The sequence below is a fragment of the Mobula hypostoma genome, chromosome 11 (assembly GCF_963921235.1).
Source record: "Mobula hypostoma chromosome 11, sMobHyp1.1, whole genome shotgun sequence".
Taxonomy (NCBI): domain Eukaryota; kingdom Metazoa; phylum Chordata; class Chondrichthyes; order Myliobatiformes; family Myliobatidae; genus Mobula; species Mobula hypostoma.
Window position 1 is genome coordinate 60,598,093 of NC_086107.1, and position 18,319 is coordinate 60,616,411.

Genomic DNA, 18,319 nt, shown 5'->3' on the forward strand with positions numbered 1-18,319 from the left:
GCGTATGGGAGTTCCAGTCAATATGTGGAAACACCTACTTTCACAGCCTCATTTTTCTTGCAACTGCCTGCTTTCTCCTTACAAACATGCTTCTCTAAATCCAAGTATGTGGCCTATAATATAATTCCATTGACGTAGCCATCCCTTTCTTATTCCTCAGTTCCACCCATATAGACTCCGTAGTCAAACCCTTGAGTCTGTCCTGTCTGAATGCTGCGGTGACAATTTTGTTGACTAGTAATGCCATCCCTCCCACTTTAATCCCTCCTATTCTATCATGTCTAAAACAATGGAACCCTGGAGTACTGAGTTGCAAGTCCTGCCCCTCCTGCAACTGTGCACTAATGGCTACAGTGTCATATTTCCACATGTTCATCCGTAAGACCATAATATATAGGAGCAGAAGTAGGCCATTCAGCCCATTGAGTCTAACCCACCATTCAGTCATGGGCTGGTCCAATTTATCCAGTCACCCCCACTCCACTGCCTTCCCCCATACTTTTTAATTTAAAAAAAAATTCAGATTTATTGTATTAATAGAATTAGTATTTGCTGTATTTCTACACTTTATTATCCTGCTGTGAGCCATGCTTTAAGCTCAACTGTCTTACCTGCAATACTCCTTGCATTGAAGTAGATGCAACACAAAACATTATTCTCACCATGCTCAACCTTTCGATTCCTGTCTTTCTCTACAAACATCTTTCCCTACAATCACTCCATTATTTGCACTGGCGTTCTGGTTCCCACTCCCCTGCAGATCTAGTTTAAAGCTCTCCCCACCCCCCATGAAACACCAGCAACACTCAGGGAATGGCTGGAAAACGTGCCCTAAAAATAGCTGCCTCGAAACCTCCTGACTGGATTACTGCATCCAGTAATATGTGGCAGAAACAGAAAAACATGACCTTTGGAGCCTGGAATGTGTGCACTCTGATAGATAGACCAACTAGTGATGGACCAGAGAGGAAGACAACGATCATCACCGGAGAACCGAGAGATTCCAGTTTGGCCTACCTGTTCTTTCTGAAATCCATCTGGCAGACAAAGGGCAACTGAAGGAGGGGAATGATGTTTACATGTTCTTCTGGAAGGATAAGGCAGCTGATGAGATTCATGCTGCCAGGTTTGCAATAACAAATCAGCTTGTCAGTCAACTCTCTGGACTTCCCATGGGGATTCGTGAACGACTCATGACAACCGATTTGTTGCTTACAATAATCATCTACAACAGTCCTGAGTGCTTTTGCACCAACTCTGGTCTCACACGAATATGAGAAAGAGGCCTCCTATGCTTGCCTGGACATGACACTGTCAAGCATCCCCTAAGACGGTAAGATAATTCTCTTAAGGGACTTCAAAGCCAGGGTTGGCCAGGACTTCAACCTTTGGGAGGATACCATTGGAAAGGAAGGCATTGGCAACATCAACTCAAATGGAGTACTATGTCTCACCATATAGACTGAGCACAATCTTATCATCATAAACTCTCTCTTCCACCAGAAAAACAAATTCAAGACAGTTTGACTGCACCCCAGATCTAAACAATGGCATCTCAACGGCATGTCATTGTCTGAGCTAGGGACCACCATGATGTAAATATCACAAAGGCCATGATTGGCACAGATGACTGCTGGACAGGTCATCGCATGAGCTTCTCCTCCTTCTCCATCAGACTCATGAAAAAGAGGAGAATTCACAAGAAGCAGACCAGGCCAAGACTAAAACTTGAGAGCCTGCTTGACATTGCCCCACAACAGCACCTCAGGTCTCGTTTGGGGAAAACCTTCAATAGAAATATCCAGAGGACATTGAAGAACACTGGGATATTGAAGAATTCAGAGACTGGCAGATTCTGGTGACACAAGAGGCTTCTTCAGTGCCACTAAAGCAGTCTATGGTCCAAGTTACTTTGGATTAAACCCACTCCACTCAAAGGATGGGAAGATCTTGTTAAAGGATCAGAAGAATATCAACGATCGATGGCTAGAGCACTTTTAAGAACTTCTTAACCATGACATGGCTGCTGAACTTAAAGTTACTAACCAAATTCTCCAGAGGCCTGTGAGAGAAGACATGGGGGAATATCCCTGCATCTACAGACTTTCTCACATTCACGATTCTTCGTAATTACTGCATGGAGTTGAATTATGGACACCTACAGTAGGCACTTGAAAGCTCCGCAATAATAACACAAAAGATCCTTACGAAAGATTTTGAGGATCAGCTGAAAGGACAGACGTACTAACACCAGCGTATTGGAGGAAGCCAACATGAACAGCATCTCTACTATGGTAAACCAACACCAACTCTGATGGATAGGTCATATCAGTTGGATGCCTAACTCACATCTCACCAAACAGATTGTTTACTCCCTGCTGAAGGAAGGTCAGTGAGCCCGTGGTGAGCAAAGGAAACCCTTCAAAGGTAACATCAAAATCTGCGTGAAGAAATTGAGCACTACATCTAAAAGCTGGGAAGACTTTGCACTCAATAAATACACTTGGAGGAAATCTGTTCAAGAGGGGGCTGCAGTACATGAGAATGTCTGGCTTTGGAGGCAGTGCAGAGGAGGTTGATCACATTGATTCCAGAGATGAGGCGGTTAGACTATGAGGAGAGATTGAGTTGCTTGGGGCTGGACTCACTGGAATTCAGAAGAATGAGAGGAGATCTTATAGAAACATATAAAATTATGAAAGGGATAGATAAGATAGAGGCAGGAATGTTGTTTCCACTGATAGGTGAGTCTAGAACCAGGGGACATAGCCTCAAAATTCAGAGGAGTAGATTTAGGATGGAGGTGAGGAGAATCTGCTTTTCCCAAAGAGTGGTGAATCTGTGGAATTCTCTGCCCAGTGAAGCACTGGAGGCTACCTCAGTAAATATATTTAAGACAAGGTTGGATAGATATTTGCATAGCAGGGGAATTAAGGGTTATGGGGAAAAGGCAGGTAGGTGGAGATCAGCCCATGGCCAGATCAGCCATGATCTTATTGAATGGTGGAGCAGGCTCGATGGGCCAGACGGCCGACTCCTGCTCCTATTTCTTATGTTCTTACGACCTCCGCTGTACCAGAGAGAACAGGCAGCAACTCTGAAAGGAGAGACTGAAAAAACTAGCCACAGCCACCAGAACCAGAATATTTGTCAAGTCAAGTTATCAGGTCACTTTTTATGGTCATTTTGACCATAACTGCTGGTACAGTACACAGTAAAAATGAATCAACGTTTTTCAGGACCATGGTGCTACATGAAACAATACAAAAACTACACTAGAATACAGACCTACCCAGGACTGCATAAAGTGCACAAAATAGTGCAGGCACTGTAGTACAGGATCCCAGATTGACCTCTACGACTGCCAGAGGACCCAGCAATGGACAACCCCTGAGGAGAACATCATACTTGACTCTAGTGGTCATACTTACTAGGGCCCTAGGGACAGAGCGACCCGTGAATACAAGTACATCATTTCCTGAAAATGGCATCATGGGCAGGTAGGGTGGTAAAGAAGGCATTTGGCATGCTGGCCTTCATCACTCCGAGCACTGTGTACACGAGTTGAGACATTATATTGGGCTGAGGGGCCTAGTTCAATACTGTATGATTCTATGACCTGAACTGCAACCAGAATTATGCTTCAGGTTAGAGAACCATAGAGTAATATAGCTCTATATAGTACTATAACCATGGATGTTGCCTGTCCTGCAAAATAGTTCGAGTATTCTCTGTTGATAGAAACAAGGATCAGATGCCTTTACTTGTGCACTCACAACAATCTCGGCCCAACCAGATAATTTTGATTCTGGAGTCACTTTTTGACTGCCTCTGCATGTTATTGTAAACTAGAATGTTCTTTGTTCTTTCATAATACATGCGCGATAATTGCAGTGACTGGAACGTGATATTAATAGGGTCACATGCGCCACCATTATGCAAGGAATCTACTGCTATTAATGAGTTTGTGCCGTACCTGTGGCAATGCTCTGTGTTACTCTTCCTGAATTTACATACAGGGATCCCAGTGAGCTTGGTAGTAATCGCACAATGGAGAAAAGTGAGCCATGTTTCCACGACCTTTGGTGGTACATTAAAAAAAAGGCATCCGTTAGTCTTGTGAGACCATGGATCTGCGCCTGGAAAGTCTTCACTCTCCAGGGCACAGGCCTGGGCAAGGTTGTACGGAAGACCGGCAGTTGCCTATGCTGCAAGTCTCCCCTCTCCATGACACCGATGTTGTCCAAGGAGAGGGCAAGGGCTGATACAGCTTGGCACCGGTGTCATCGCAGAACACTGTGTGGTTAAGTGCCTTGCTCAAGGACGCAACACGCTGCCTCGGCTGGGGCTCGATCTCACAACCTTCAGGTCGCTAGTCGAATGCCTTAACTACTTGGCCACGTGCCCACCCTTTTCCTTGTCACTGCTGTCCATTAGAAGCTAATGACTTAAGAACTACAGTAGTTCAAGAGAAAGCCTTCACACCTGTCCAATTGGGAATACCCAAATCCAACACTGTTTATTAATTATGTCAGTAATAAAATGCAGATGAGAAAGAGTTTAGATTAGAAGAGTTGAGGGCATGTCCAGTTTACTGATTGTTATTGTGAGGGTGAGGAAAACGAGGAACATGTCCTCAACATTGGTGCTCTCCACATTGGTTCGAGTGTGTTGATTCACTTCAGAATCACAATCACTGACATGCAGTATGTTGGATATTTGCAGTAGCAGTGCAGAGCAAGGCATAAATATTGTTGTAAGTTAAATAACACATAAATAGTGCAAAAGATAAATAACAAAGTTCATGGATTCATGGGCCATCAAAAAATCTGATGGCAAAGGGATAGAAACTACTCTTAAGAAGTTGGATTTTCAGGCTCCTGTACCTCCTCCTAATTCAAGGAGGGTACGTCCCAGATGGTGCGGACCTTCTTGGAGCACTGGTCCTAAAGATGTTACAATGATCTTGGAGTAGATTAAAAGCTGGCACCATGGCAGGGAGGGCTGAGCCCAGTGTGCAGAATAGCTACTGTGACAAGGTTCTGCCTTAATTGAGGAAGTTGTCACAGTCTAGTCATAGCAAGGAAGGAGACTTTCGCTAGTGTTTTGAACATTCTCTATGTAAGTGCAATCTGAGTCCCATTTACTTGTCCAATTCCCATTGGCCCTGTAAATCCTTCCATTAGGAAGATAAAATTAGAGACTGGGAAGATGTGAAGACAGAAAAGCAAAGAGTTTTTGTATTGTAGTTCTGATTGATGGGATGTTAGCTGACACAATGACTGAACGGTTTTAATACAGCGCATGGCAACGGCATAATCTGCCTTCCTGTCAGCTACAGTTCACATGGGCAATGCTATACTACAGCATTTGGTGTTTTTGTTAGCCCTTTTGCTTGGAAACTGCACTTTGTCCCATTAACTTCCTTTTTAACTTCCTGGTGCGTGATGAGACACAGCCATCCCTCCTCAGGAGAAACAAACAATCTGCTGAAGGAACTCAGTGGGTCAACCAATATCAGTGGGAGGAGAGGAATTTGGGTATCAAGTGTTGAGTAAAATACTGGAGATTGTGAGCAGACCAGGCAATGAGTTAAGAAAGGCTCAAAGGCGTGAACTAGCTGGGATCACTCGATCAAAAGTGAGAGTTTCACTTTGTCTGGCCTGAGGTTAATTAAAGAGACTATATAACTTTAGGGAACTTGGGAGCTCTAGGTGAATTAGTACTCTGCAAATTGTTTGAGTATTTGAGTGATATTGTAAATATATTATTTGATTAAGCATTTTTGTTTAAATAATTATATATAGATTATATAGAATAGTATATGAATGGCATATGTGATCACGCCTCCATGTGAGATGTGCGTGTCTTACTAAAGTAAAAAAATTAAGTTAGACTTGTATTCCCAGCTCCTTTGTTTTCCTTTCGATTAGTTTTATGGGTGACTTGGGTTCAATTCCCACTGCTGCCTGTAAGGAGTTTGTACGTTCTCCCCATAACATGTGGGTTTCCTCCGGGTGCTCTGGTTTCCTCCCACACTCCAAGGACGTACTGGTTGATAGGTCAATTGGTCATTGTAAATTGTCATGTGATTAGGCTAGGACTAAATCAGGGGATTGCTGGGGGCATGGTTCGAAAGGCCAGAAGGGCCTATCCCAAGCTGTGTCTCAATAAATATAAGTATATAAATGATGTGTTAGATGTAATAGTACGTGAGTGGCCTATGTCATCACACACCGTGCCTCACTTAAAGATAAAATGCAACTAAAATCTATTCTCCTGGGCGCTTGTCTTTTTCTTGCAATTAGTTTGACTCTTTGGAGTTACAAAACATAAGACTGGCGACGAGGAAGTTTTAAATGAACCTGAGTCAACTACTTACCTGTTGCATCACAGTGAGACATCTGAGTTAAAAAAAAGCTAAGCATTTGGTTTCTTCAGAAAAGGTCATGGTTGAGTTAACAAAGGTAGAAAATGAATAAACTCATGAGATCATAGACTGTGAGTAGCAGATGATAATCATAAATTAAAAAAGTAGAAACACCTGGCTACATTGGAGAGATGGGCGTGTTCAATTTCACAACAGATAACTTGCTCATGTATATTGAATGAATTGAATAGTATTTTGAAGCAAGTGAAATAGTCAATGAGAAATATGTGCCAGTTTTGCTGTGTGCATTGTGTGGAGAGGCGTGCAGTTTGCTCAGAAGTTTAGCTACTCCCTTCAAACCAGATGAAATGAGCTTAGCTGATATCGTGAGAGTAATGCAGGAATATTTAGAACTGGAACCATTATTGACTGTTGAATGCTTTATGCTTCATAAGCAGAATCAAAAAGGAGGTGAGTCTATTTCAGCTCACATGGCTGAATTGAAGAGATTGAGCATTGTCTGAGCAATGAGCTTAATGATGCACTGAGACATTGTTTAGAGTTATGGCAAAGGCTTACATGCACCAGAACAAAGCAAATTTAAAGGCAAAACTTGCAGAAAATGCAACCAAGGAGGACACATACAAAGAGCATGTCAGGCAATCAAAAATAAATTGACTGCTCAGGGAAGAGATAAAGATAAAAAGTTAATCTGCAGTTTCAAAAGGAGCACTAATCTTCATGCTGTTGATAAAAAAGCTGATAATGATGAGTGACACAGGACTGAGTAGCCGTGAGATATAAAATGTGAAAATTAATAATAGACATGAAATATAGCCCACACCAGAAATGAATGGCACATGAATTAAAATAGAATTGGACACTAGCTCGGCTGATTCAGTCATTCCGCAAAATGAGTTTAAGTGGCATTTCAAAGATAATGAATTGATGCCTGGAGATTTCCATCTAAGAACTTAGATTGGGGAAAAGATAACTTATTTGGGAATGACATTTGAAACAGTGAACCAGCCACGTTGGTTGAGACAACTGCAACTTGATTGGAAATCCATCCTCCAGTTTCATGCCACACCCCCTACTAAAGAGTCAACTGAAAGTAAATTAAGAAAAATACAGAAAGATGCCACATCAGTGTTCAGAGATGGCAAGGGAAAATTCACACCTGTCTGGTTCCTCATACCATCCGTGATGGAGTAGCCAGTGAGCTAGATCACTTGGAGGCTGAAGGAATTCTTTCAAGGTTGAGTGGAGCCCATGGGCAAAGCCAGTGGTCCTAGAGGCCAAGAAGAATGGGTCTGTGGTGGCTTTAAGGTCACCAACAACCTAGTACTGAAGGTAGGTCAATACCCTCTGTACAGGGCAGAGGTTATCTTTGCAAACCTTTATGGAGTGAAAACTTCAGCAAAGTGATCTTAGCTGAGGCTTACCTACAGATGGAGGTAGAAGTATAAATCCTTCAAACCAAACATCACTTACTATCGTCACACCATCAAAGCTCAAAGATTACACAAGTGTGCTGAGAAAATTCAAGCAAAGGTGAATGCCCCAAGGCCAAAGGATGTGTCACTGTTGCAGTCCTTATTAGGATTTGTCAATTGCTTTAACAGTGTCATAAAGGGGGTGCTAGGGTGGACCCAAATGCAGGACACAAACACGTTTTGTAGGGTTAGCTAAATTGGGCTTATTACTCGTTACAAGGAGAGCAAAGCAAAATGGACAATGACTCAGGCCTGGACTAGGCTGGGACTCAGGGTCTGGGATAGGACTCGGAGCACGGACTTCGGAGCCAGGACTTGACACTTGAACCTCGGAACCAGGACTTGATACTTGGAACTCAGAGCTTGGACTTGATACTTGTAACTTGGAACTCAAAAACAGGACATAGAACACTGAGCCGGGACTCCTCCTTTGACACAGGATATGGAGTCGGGACTCTTCTTATTCACAGCACAGATTCAGACACAGGACATAAAACATAGAGCCAGGAATCCTCCTTAGACATAGGACGGAGTCGGGACTCTTCTTGACACAGGGTCAGGACCCTTCCAGGGTTCAGGGCCAGGACCCCTTTTAGATGCAGGACATAGATACAGAGACCACACAACGATGGACATTTGGGCACAAGTACGCTCCAAGCCGCGGCGGGCTCTTGACTCACCCCAGCTGGTTAACTTTGATGGACCTGCTCTGGCAAGGGAAGGTGGCTTGCTGCCACTTGCTTCGGGGAGGAGACTTGGCTTGCTCTGGCAAGAAACTTAGTTGGCTCTGGCCAGGTGACATTGGCTTGCACTAGCTTCGGTGACTTCGTTAACGCTCTCGCGCTGAACGGCCGAATCCGGAGACTTATAAACTGCCGGTTCAGTCAAGAGTAAATTGCCTTTAATCACCAAGCCCAAGGGACACGGGAAAACAGGGAATTAAAGGGAAACAGGGAGTCAACGGTCCGGATCGTAACACAAACAAAGTAAACTTAAAGGGAAGCTGATCTGGACCATGACAAACAGGTTTCTGCCAAACCTGGCTACTGTGCTCTACCCTGTGAATGCATTACTACAGACTGGAAAGAAATGGCAATGGGCAAAACAGTGTGAGGTGGCTTTCCAAAAGGCAAAGGGAATGGTGCCAACAGACAATGTACTTGCACATTATGATCAACATCATCCTTTGAAGCTTGTCTCTGATGCCTCTCCTTGTGGTATAGGTGCAGTGATGTCACATGTTATGAATGATGGAAGTGAACTCCCCAGAGCTTTTGCATCACGTTCCCTTACCACTGCAGAGAAAACTTACACACAGATTGACAGAGAGGCCTTGAGTCTAGTTTGATGTTTAAAACATTTCATCTAGTACTTGTATGGGAGAGAGTTTATCCTAATTACTGATCTTGAACTACTAATGTCCAATTTCAATCCACAGAAGGGTGTTACACGAACAGCAGCACAACAAATACAGAGATGGGCTCTGTTTCCTGGAGGACACAATTTCAGGATCAAATTCAAGAGGATGACTAATCATGGAAATTCTGATAGATTGTCCTGTTTACTCTTAGAAAAGGAAGTACCTGAAAAGTATACAAAAGAGGACACTCTTGACGTATCCTCCTTAATACAACTCAGAAGTCTCCCTATAAGGGCAGAGATGATCCAAACAGAATCCAGTAAAGACCCCACACTATCTTAGGTCTGCATGACCACCCAAAATGGCTGGAGTGTGGAGCAGAAACCCCAGTTCCCCCATTTTTACCAGAGCTGGGATGAACTTGCCTTTGACAGGGGTTACCTTATGTGGGGATTGAGAGCTGTTGTACCATCCGCGCTAAGAGCTGAAGTGTTGGAGGAGCTTCATGCTGGTCATCTAGGCACAGACAAAACAAAAGCATTGGCTTGAAACTTTGTCTGGTAGCCTGGGCAGATCAGCACATTAAGCAGCTTGCCATTGAGCAGACTGAGTGGTACCCTTTACATCCCTGGGAACGTCCTGCATTGCCCTGGCAGAGGATTCATGTGGATTTGAAGTGTTCCCAATAGACTTCAATACAGTCTTGCACAGTGTTGATGCCTCTTCTCAAGGTCTGGTGTTCAAGAACATTTAGTCAGCAATAATGGGTTGCAGTTTGTTGTGGAACAGTTGCAGTCATTCCTGAAAATGAATGGAACATGACCTATTACATCTGCACCGTACCACCCAGATACAAATGGTTTGGTGGAAAGGTTTGTCCAGAGTCTAAAGAACACACTGCGAGCAATGTCAGCAGAACACGCTGCACTGACACTGAATCAGAAGCTTGCCATTTTCCTCGTTGCATATCGCAATGCAGTACACTCCACAGCCAATACCTCACCAGCTAAGCTGTTCCTGGGTCATTCCTCGCACCCATGCCTGGATCTCCTCAAACCTAATCTCAGAAGGTTTGTAGGACAAAGAGTTGAGACAAATTGAAGGCTCCTCTAGGGAAGACGTTATCCCACAAGAGTAAGAAAGCCCCCACAGCAATTAATTCTTTAGGCCGGAATGAGGCAATTTAAAAATTACTATGCTGTTAATGTCTATACAGTCTGTTCGTTCATTATCTGCTGTGTCACATGATGCAGGTGATCATGGTCTGTCCATGACCATGATTTTTCTTGGAAAATTTTTCTACAGAATGTTTTGCCATTGCCTTCTTCTGGGCAGCTTCTTTACAAGACAGGTGACCCAAGCCATTATTAATACTATACAAGTCTATATAGTATTTGTATTCTATAGTATACTGTATATAAGTTGAGATGCATTCAAAATTTAGTTGGAATTTACAGCTAAGCAGGGAGGAGTACTGTGTACTTAATACTTCAGTAGTATTTGACTAATATTGTAGCTATATTGTTGATTTAGCATTCTTTGTTTAAATAATTAATCATGGTTATATATAATGGCATATGTTATCATGCCACCACATCATATGTACGTGGCTTGCTAAAGTAAAAAAATGAAGTTAGACTCGCATTCCCAGTGCCTTTGTTTTCCTTTCTATTAGTTTTATGTTTTGCAGTTACCAAACATAACACAAATATAATTTTCCAAACATAATCTGTTATCATTACAATTCCAGTTTATTAAATTACTTGGCTCTCAAGGTCACTCTGTAGTCCAGGATGCAATCCAAATGCAAAACTTGTCATGATTCCTTTTACCATTGTTTGCAAATTTGCTGAACAATTGCTTCACTGGCATTGAACTGTGATTTTTAAGCCATCAAATATTTGCATCTTACAATAATGCATATCCTGCACAGAACCCATCACATGCAAAATGCATTCTGTGGGGCAGCAAAGGTGAATGGATCACTGGTAATAGCTCAGATGGCAATTAAAGCAGCAAATGGTGGGGAAGCAGTCGAAACTGTGAGCTCTTTCATAGGAGAATGAATGAGAAGTTTACCAAAAGTCTGTGCGGTTAGGTTGTTGGTGAACAGGAAGAGACGGGGAGAAGAATAATTTGTACTTAGTGAAAAGAGGAATAGCATTATTAGCATTATTAGCACTATTGCACACAGCAAGGAATAGTACCATACAGAAACACAATCCATTCTGTAGATTCAGAGCAACGCACACAAAATGCTGGAGGAACTCGGCAGGTCAGGTAGCATCTATGGAGAGGAATAAACAGTCAACATTTGGGGCTGAGACCGTTTATCAGTACTGGAAAAGAAGGGCAAAGAAGCCAGAATATAAAGTTGGTGGGAGAGGAAGGGTACAAACTGGCAGGCGAGCATTGAAACCAGGTGAGGGCTAAATGGGTACTGCACTCAATAGAATTTTAAGTATCAGTTAAAAGTGGACCACCACAAACTGGGAGACAAAGTGGAGGCAATATAGGAGGTTTATGTAATGTCTGTGCCAAATCGATGCCAAGGCATATATAGTCTATAGACTACACCTGTGCCTTCTCTTCTATCTTCATGTCGTTCATTTCCTTTTCACTTACTGACAAGGTTCCAAAAACTTGCTGAATAAAAACGTTTTCTCTCACCTACCCTTCAGCCTGGTGCTTGGAGGTCGACAGCCTCATGTGCCATTGTGGGGTCAGGTTTACAGTTTTGCCCTGTTCTGGATTGGGATATTGTTCAGCTCCCTGGACTACTACCCTACACTTGAAGATCTAATCAATCTTGAAATCAGGAGCTCATAAGCACAACTGTTCCACCAGTGGAGATGAATTTTCAGAATTTGGGCTCTAGCAGGACATTGTTCACAGTGCATATCATCTCAGCTATTTGACTGTGGCAGGAAATCAGGTCCATAGGGGTATTTCCAATTGATGTTCAGCTTCACACTGGTAGAGACCTGCCAGTTTGCATAATTTACTAAATACTATAGAATTCTTAAGGTTTTCTAAGTGACTAGTTAAGAGCCACTCAATGTGGCATGTTTGGGATGTACTAAATCTTAGCCCATAAATAAAAGTTATTTATCCCAATGGTATGAAAAATGTATTTTCTGTTTTCAGGTAACCCACAACCCCTGTGTTCCTTTCCCACTCCCACTAGTCCATCCAGGTTCTCTCTTCTTTTGTTCACCCTATCTGTCACCCTCCATTTCTTACAGAGACTCATTACCCTCTCCCACCTGGTTCCATCAGCCCATCATCCACATATCTACATCTGGATTGCCCTTGGTTCTGTCCCCTCCCTTTCCCCCATGGTTCCAATTGTCCATCATCCCTGCCTTATTTGGTTCCATTATCTACCAACTTTCTGTCTCCACCCCCCACTGGGTCCATCTGTCCATTGTCCCTCCCCATCATGTGGTTCCACCTATCACCTACCAGACACCTTCTCACTCCCTCCCTCTCACTTTCATCTTGTACTCGCAGTCTTGACTGGAGACATTCTAGTCTCACAGGGTAGGCTTATTCAGAAAGTCAGAAGGCATGGGATCCAGGGAAGTTTGGCCAGGTGGATTCAGAATTGGCTTGCCTGCAGAAGGCAGAGGGTCGTGGTGGAGGGAGTACATTCAGATTGGAGGATTGTGACTAGTGGTGTCCCACAAGGATCTGTTCTGGGACCTCTACTTTTCATGATTTTTATTAATGACCTGGATGTGGGGGTAGAAGGGTGGGTTGGCAAGTTTGCAGATGACACAAAGATTGGTGGTGTTGTAGATAGTGTAGAGGATTGTCAAAGATTGCAGAGAGACATTGGTAGGATGCAGAAGTGGGCTGAGAAGTGGCAGATGGAGTTCAACCCGGAGAAGTGTGAGGTGGTACACTTTGGAAGGACAAACTCCAAGGCAGAGTACAAAGTAAATGGCAGGATACTTGGTAGTGTGGAGGAGCAGAGGGATCTCGGGGTACATGTCCACAGATCCCTGAAAGTTGCCTCACAGGTGGATAGGGTAGTTAAGAAAGCTTATGGGGTGTTAGCTTTCATAAGTCGAGGGATAGAGTTTAAGAGTTGCGATGTAATGATGCAGCTCTATAAAACTCTGGTTAGGCCACACTTGGAGTACTGTGTCAGTTCTGGTTGCCTCACTATAGGAAGGATGTGGAATCATTGGAAAAGGTACAGAGGAGATTTACCAGAATGCTGCCTGGTTTAGAGAGTATGCATTATGATCAGAGATTAAGGGAGCCAAGGCTTTACTCTTTGGAGAGAAGGAGGATGAGAGGAGACATGATAGAGGTATACAAGATATTAAGAGGAATAGATAGAGTGGATAGCCAGCGCCTCTTCCCTAGGGCACCACTGCTCAATACAAGAGGTCATGGCTTTAAGGTAAGGGGTGAGAAGTTCAAAGGGGATATTAAAGGAAGGTTTTTTACTCAGAGAGTGGTTGGTGCATGGAATGCACTGCCTGAGTCAGTGGTGGAGGTAGATACACTAGTGAAGTTTAAGAGACTACTAGACAGGTATATGGAGGAATTTAAGGTGGGGGCTTATATGGGAGGCAGGGTTTGAGGGTTGGCACAACATTGTGGGCCGAAGGGCCTGGACTGTGCTGTACTATTCTATGTTCTATTAAATGCTGCGTGACCCATTGCAGTTCCTTCAGCAGATCCAAACACCTGCACTCTCTTGTCTCCATGAATATCCCTAATCAGACAAAAAAAAACGTAATTCAGTTTAAGTGGTCTTCAAAAATCAAAATCCCACTGCAGGTCATGGACTTAACTTCAGGAGAAGTGACAGAAGAACTAAAGGGTAACGTGTAGGTTTTGCACCTGTACACCTCTAATCGCCGTGGTTTATTCATCACTCATCACCACATTCACCCCCAGTTATGATCATTGCCTCAAGAATGGTTTGTCTTGAGCTGCTATGACCCCAAGTACAGTTTTCCCTTCCAAATTCATTCCTTACAATTCCACACAGGGCCTCTTTCACCTGCTCGGTTCAATGAGCCCCGGCGGCTTAGCTGGTGGAGTTGCTGCCTTCGCCGATCCGGCGACTCGTGTTCAATGCTGACCTATGGCTCTACATATTGACATGGAGAATAAAATAAGATCAGTGCGAATGGTTTGGTGTTTCCATGCGGTCTAATCCTGTAACCTCAGGACATTGTAGGCTGGGCAACACCGAGGAATTTAGCAAGTCAGGCACCATCTGGAGAGGAGTGAACAGTCCACCCTTCGGTCGCAGACACTTCATCAAGACTAATTAGCTTCCCATTATCTCGGCGAACTGCCGGTCAAGAAACGGTATAAGTATCAGCTTTCAACACTAGAGCTCTGAGTGGTTAAATATAAGACTTGTCTGAGTTTCCCTCGGTCCCGGAGAAACAATATTTGTCTTAGCAACCACATTTTCTGCGGTTCGTTTCCGGAAATTGGCTGCAGTAATCTGGTTTGCAAACAGAGAGACTTCATTTCTCCTGGAAGGAGTGGACTCAGGATCATTTGTGGCAGCGTTCTCTCTGACTTCCAGTTCCACAACAGCACCTGGAGCGCCGGCCAGAGCGTCCCCACACCGGGAAATAAAGCGACTTCCAACCAGCCGGTTCGATTACAACCCTTTAGGGCCAGGGCGGGCTCAAGGTGTAAGGGATCTCCCTTACCTCGCACGGAATCGGAACTTCGCTCAAAAGTGTACACCTGTTTCCCTGCGTTAGTGTGGAGGTATTTCAGCGGTTTACAGACTGCGGGGATTGCCTGCTCGAACCCGAACCAGGATTACAGGTAAATCGGCACTTAAACTCATAGAACACAGTAGAATTGCAGCCCGCGGAGGTGTTAATCATAAATGAATTCAACTATGTTGAAGTTGTACTAGACTTATTTTCTTTTCTCACCCCAATAGCACCCCCACGCACACCGCAATAAGAAAAGTCAGAAACAGCAGGTTTTCTCTATAAGCACCGGCAACAGTAGTTACTGCCCCTCTGAGTTATGGAAGTAGGCTTTCAGGTTTTAGGAAGCTAATTTCCTCTCCTTGAGTGTGGGAAATATTGAAATGATGCCCTGCTATGTTATTCCCCCCCCCCTCAGTTTGGAAGAACTGGGCGGGGGGGGGGGGTGATCTCTCCGGACATGGAAAATACTTATGAGGCTCTGATGGTGTAGGAGGGATAGCATTATCTTTGGCTGTGGTGTTCAAGACCAAAGGCCAGAGTACAGTTAGATTTCTAACAGCCTGCAGCCACCTGCAGACATGCACACACTCTCGCTCCCATCCCCCCGCCACACACACACTCCCCAAACTCACAGACATACTCTTACTCTGCACTAATCACTTTTCATCATTTATTGCTGCTGTATCACATACTTATGCATCTGCTTGTTTGATTATAATAGTGTCAGCAACATTATACAGCCTTACATAAACATATACCTCACACTTTTTGTCAGCCTGCCAATCTTCATGCTAAGCCATTCGAGAAATTGTGATAATATTATTTTGCAACTGTACCTGCTGGATTGTAACTATATACAGTATGTGCTATGTGTGTAACTACATGTACTGTATTTTGCAACTTGGTTGCAGAGGAGTGATATTTCATTTAGTTGTATACATGTGTATGGTTGAATGACAATAAACTTGAATGAAGTTCTTTACCAAAGGTGTGAATCTTTGGAATTTTCTATACAAAGTGCCTATGAGGCTTTGTACGTTCAAGTGGGACATCGATAGATTTTGTATTGATAATAAGGAATTCAAGAGATGGGGCTTAAAACAGGAATGTGGCACTGAGGTAAAAGATCAGCCCTGATCTTATTGATTGGGAGAGCAGGCAAGAGGGGCCGAATTCTCTACTTCTACTGATGTTTGTATGAAGGGACAGTAGACTTTTTTTTCTTTGTATCTGCAAAATGAGGCTGCTCTTAATTTTTTTTATCCACACTTTCATATTCTCCTTTGCTTTCACCCTAGCCTTTCTCTTTTCCTTTATTCTTTCCCTTCCTCTTAACTGTCCTTTTCACTTTCTTCATTAATTATGCTCTTCCTCTCACTCCAGCTTTGATTGCGCACAGTTCCGTTGCTGGTACTCAAAGAACTACTTGGTAGTCAGAGTGTATGATTGAAGACTGGGCACAAACTATGTGCAATAATCCGATAAGTTTAGAATGTGGAAAGAAGAAAAAGACATTCACTCCATCACCCTTTTCACCCAATTCTTCCCTTGCTTTTCTGAAAACAATTTTACACAATATTATTGTGAAGTAGACTAAAACAGTTTCTCATCCAACTGGCTGTAGAGATGGATACACAAGAGAGTGAAGATGCTGAAAATGGGAGCAAAAACAATGTGCTGGGGGAGCTCAGTCAGTTGAGCAAGATTTGATCAGGGAGGGGGAAGAGGGGAGGGGAGGGGAGGGGAGGAATTGTCGATGTTTCAAGTTCAGCTCTTTTCTCACTGTTGCCATCAGATAGAAGGTGCAAGTGCCTCAGGACTCACACCACCAGATTCAAGAACAATTAACCAATTTCCCCCGGGATCAATAAAGTATGACTATGACTATGACTATGACTACTGCCCCTCAACCTTCAGGCTGTTGTACGAAAGAGTTAACCACACTCACTTGCCCATTCATTGAGATATTCCCACAACCAATGTTCTCACTTTAAGGACTCCTTATCTTGTTATCTCATGTTCTTACTATTTATCGCTATTTATTTATATTTGCATTTGCACAGTTTGTTGTCTTCTGTACTCTATTTGATCTTTCATTGGTCCTGTTATAGTTACTAATCTATAGATTTGCTGAGTATGCCTGCAGGAAATGAACCTCAGAGTTCATGCTGGACTTTGATAATAAAGTTTACATTGAACTTCTAGATTCTGCATCAGGACTCTTGACTGCTTGGAATTTCTCCAGCAGATGGTTTATTGCTGCTGAGATATTCAATTTAGGATGTTACACAGTAGTATTATAATGACTTGAGAATGAAGTGCAGTTTTGAAGACAACGCTCATCTATTGTCTCACTCATAAGGATGGAATGCTTTTTATTGAGCTTGGTTAGGGCCAATAATATTGTCACACTCTTCCTATTTGTAATGTCTGCTTCTTCCTTGTACAATAAAACATTGGTTTTTAGTTTGAAGGTCTCATAGAGTTATCGGTTAAGAAATTTTAAATAGCAATTCACTATCTAATATGGATTTCGGGGCTGGGCATTGAGAGGATCTGAATGATGTCGAAGAATTTATTTCATTTTTTTCTAGTACAAGTCATTTTTAGAGAACCACTTGGAGTCATAAAGTCATGGAGCACTACAACATAGAAGCAGGTCCATTGGCCCATCTAGTCAATGCTAAACTGTTATACTGCTTAGTCCCATCAAACCATACCTGGGCCAGTGTCATCCATACCCCTCCCATCCATGTACTTATCCAAACTTCTCTTAAATATACAAATCAAACCTGCATCTGCTACATCTGCTGGAAACTTGTTCCACATTGTCACCATCCTCTGAGGGAAGAAGTATCCTTTAAATATTTCACCTTTCATACTTAACCTATGACCTCTAGTTCTAGTTTCACTCAACCTCAGTGGAAAAAAAAGCTTGGTTGCATTTACCTATCTATATTCCTCATAATTTTGTATACCTCTATCAAATTTCCTCTTATTCTCCTATGCTTCAGGGAATAAAGTCTTAATCTGTTCAAATTTTCCCTATAACTCAAGGCCTCAAGTCCCAACAAAATTCTTGTAAATTTTCTCAGAACGTTTTCAATCTTATTGATATCATTCCTGTAGGTAGGTGACTAGAACTGCACACAATACCCTATATTTAGCCTCAGCCAAAATCTTATACTATTATTTTTAGATTGTAAAGACACATAGTCCTCTTTTATTGTCACTTAGTAGTGCATGCATTAAGAAATGATATAATATTTCCTCCAGTGTGATATCACAAAACACAGGACAGACCAAGACTGAAAAAACTGACAAAACCACATAATTACAACATATAGTTACAACAGTGCAACAATACCATAACTTGATGAAGAAG

At 42.9% G+C, this 18,319-nt stretch overlaps 1 protein-coding gene across 2 annotated transcripts in view; it reads left to right on the forward strand.

Annotated features, from left to right (window-relative positions):
- The first annotated feature begins 14,456 nt into the window (after positions 1 to 14,456).
- The window catches only part of cracr2b (calcium release activated channel regulator 2B), a 173,274-nt gene continuing 169,411 nt past the window's right edge, over positions 14,457 to 18,319 (forward strand). The window contains exon 1 of one of the 2 annotated variants that reach the window (XM_063062163.1): positions 14,457 to 15,040. The gene's annotated coding sequence lies outside the window, so the exon portion shown is untranslated. The remainder of the gene's footprint in view (positions 15,041 to 18,319) is intronic. The other variant, XM_063062165.1, reaches the window with a different exon arrangement.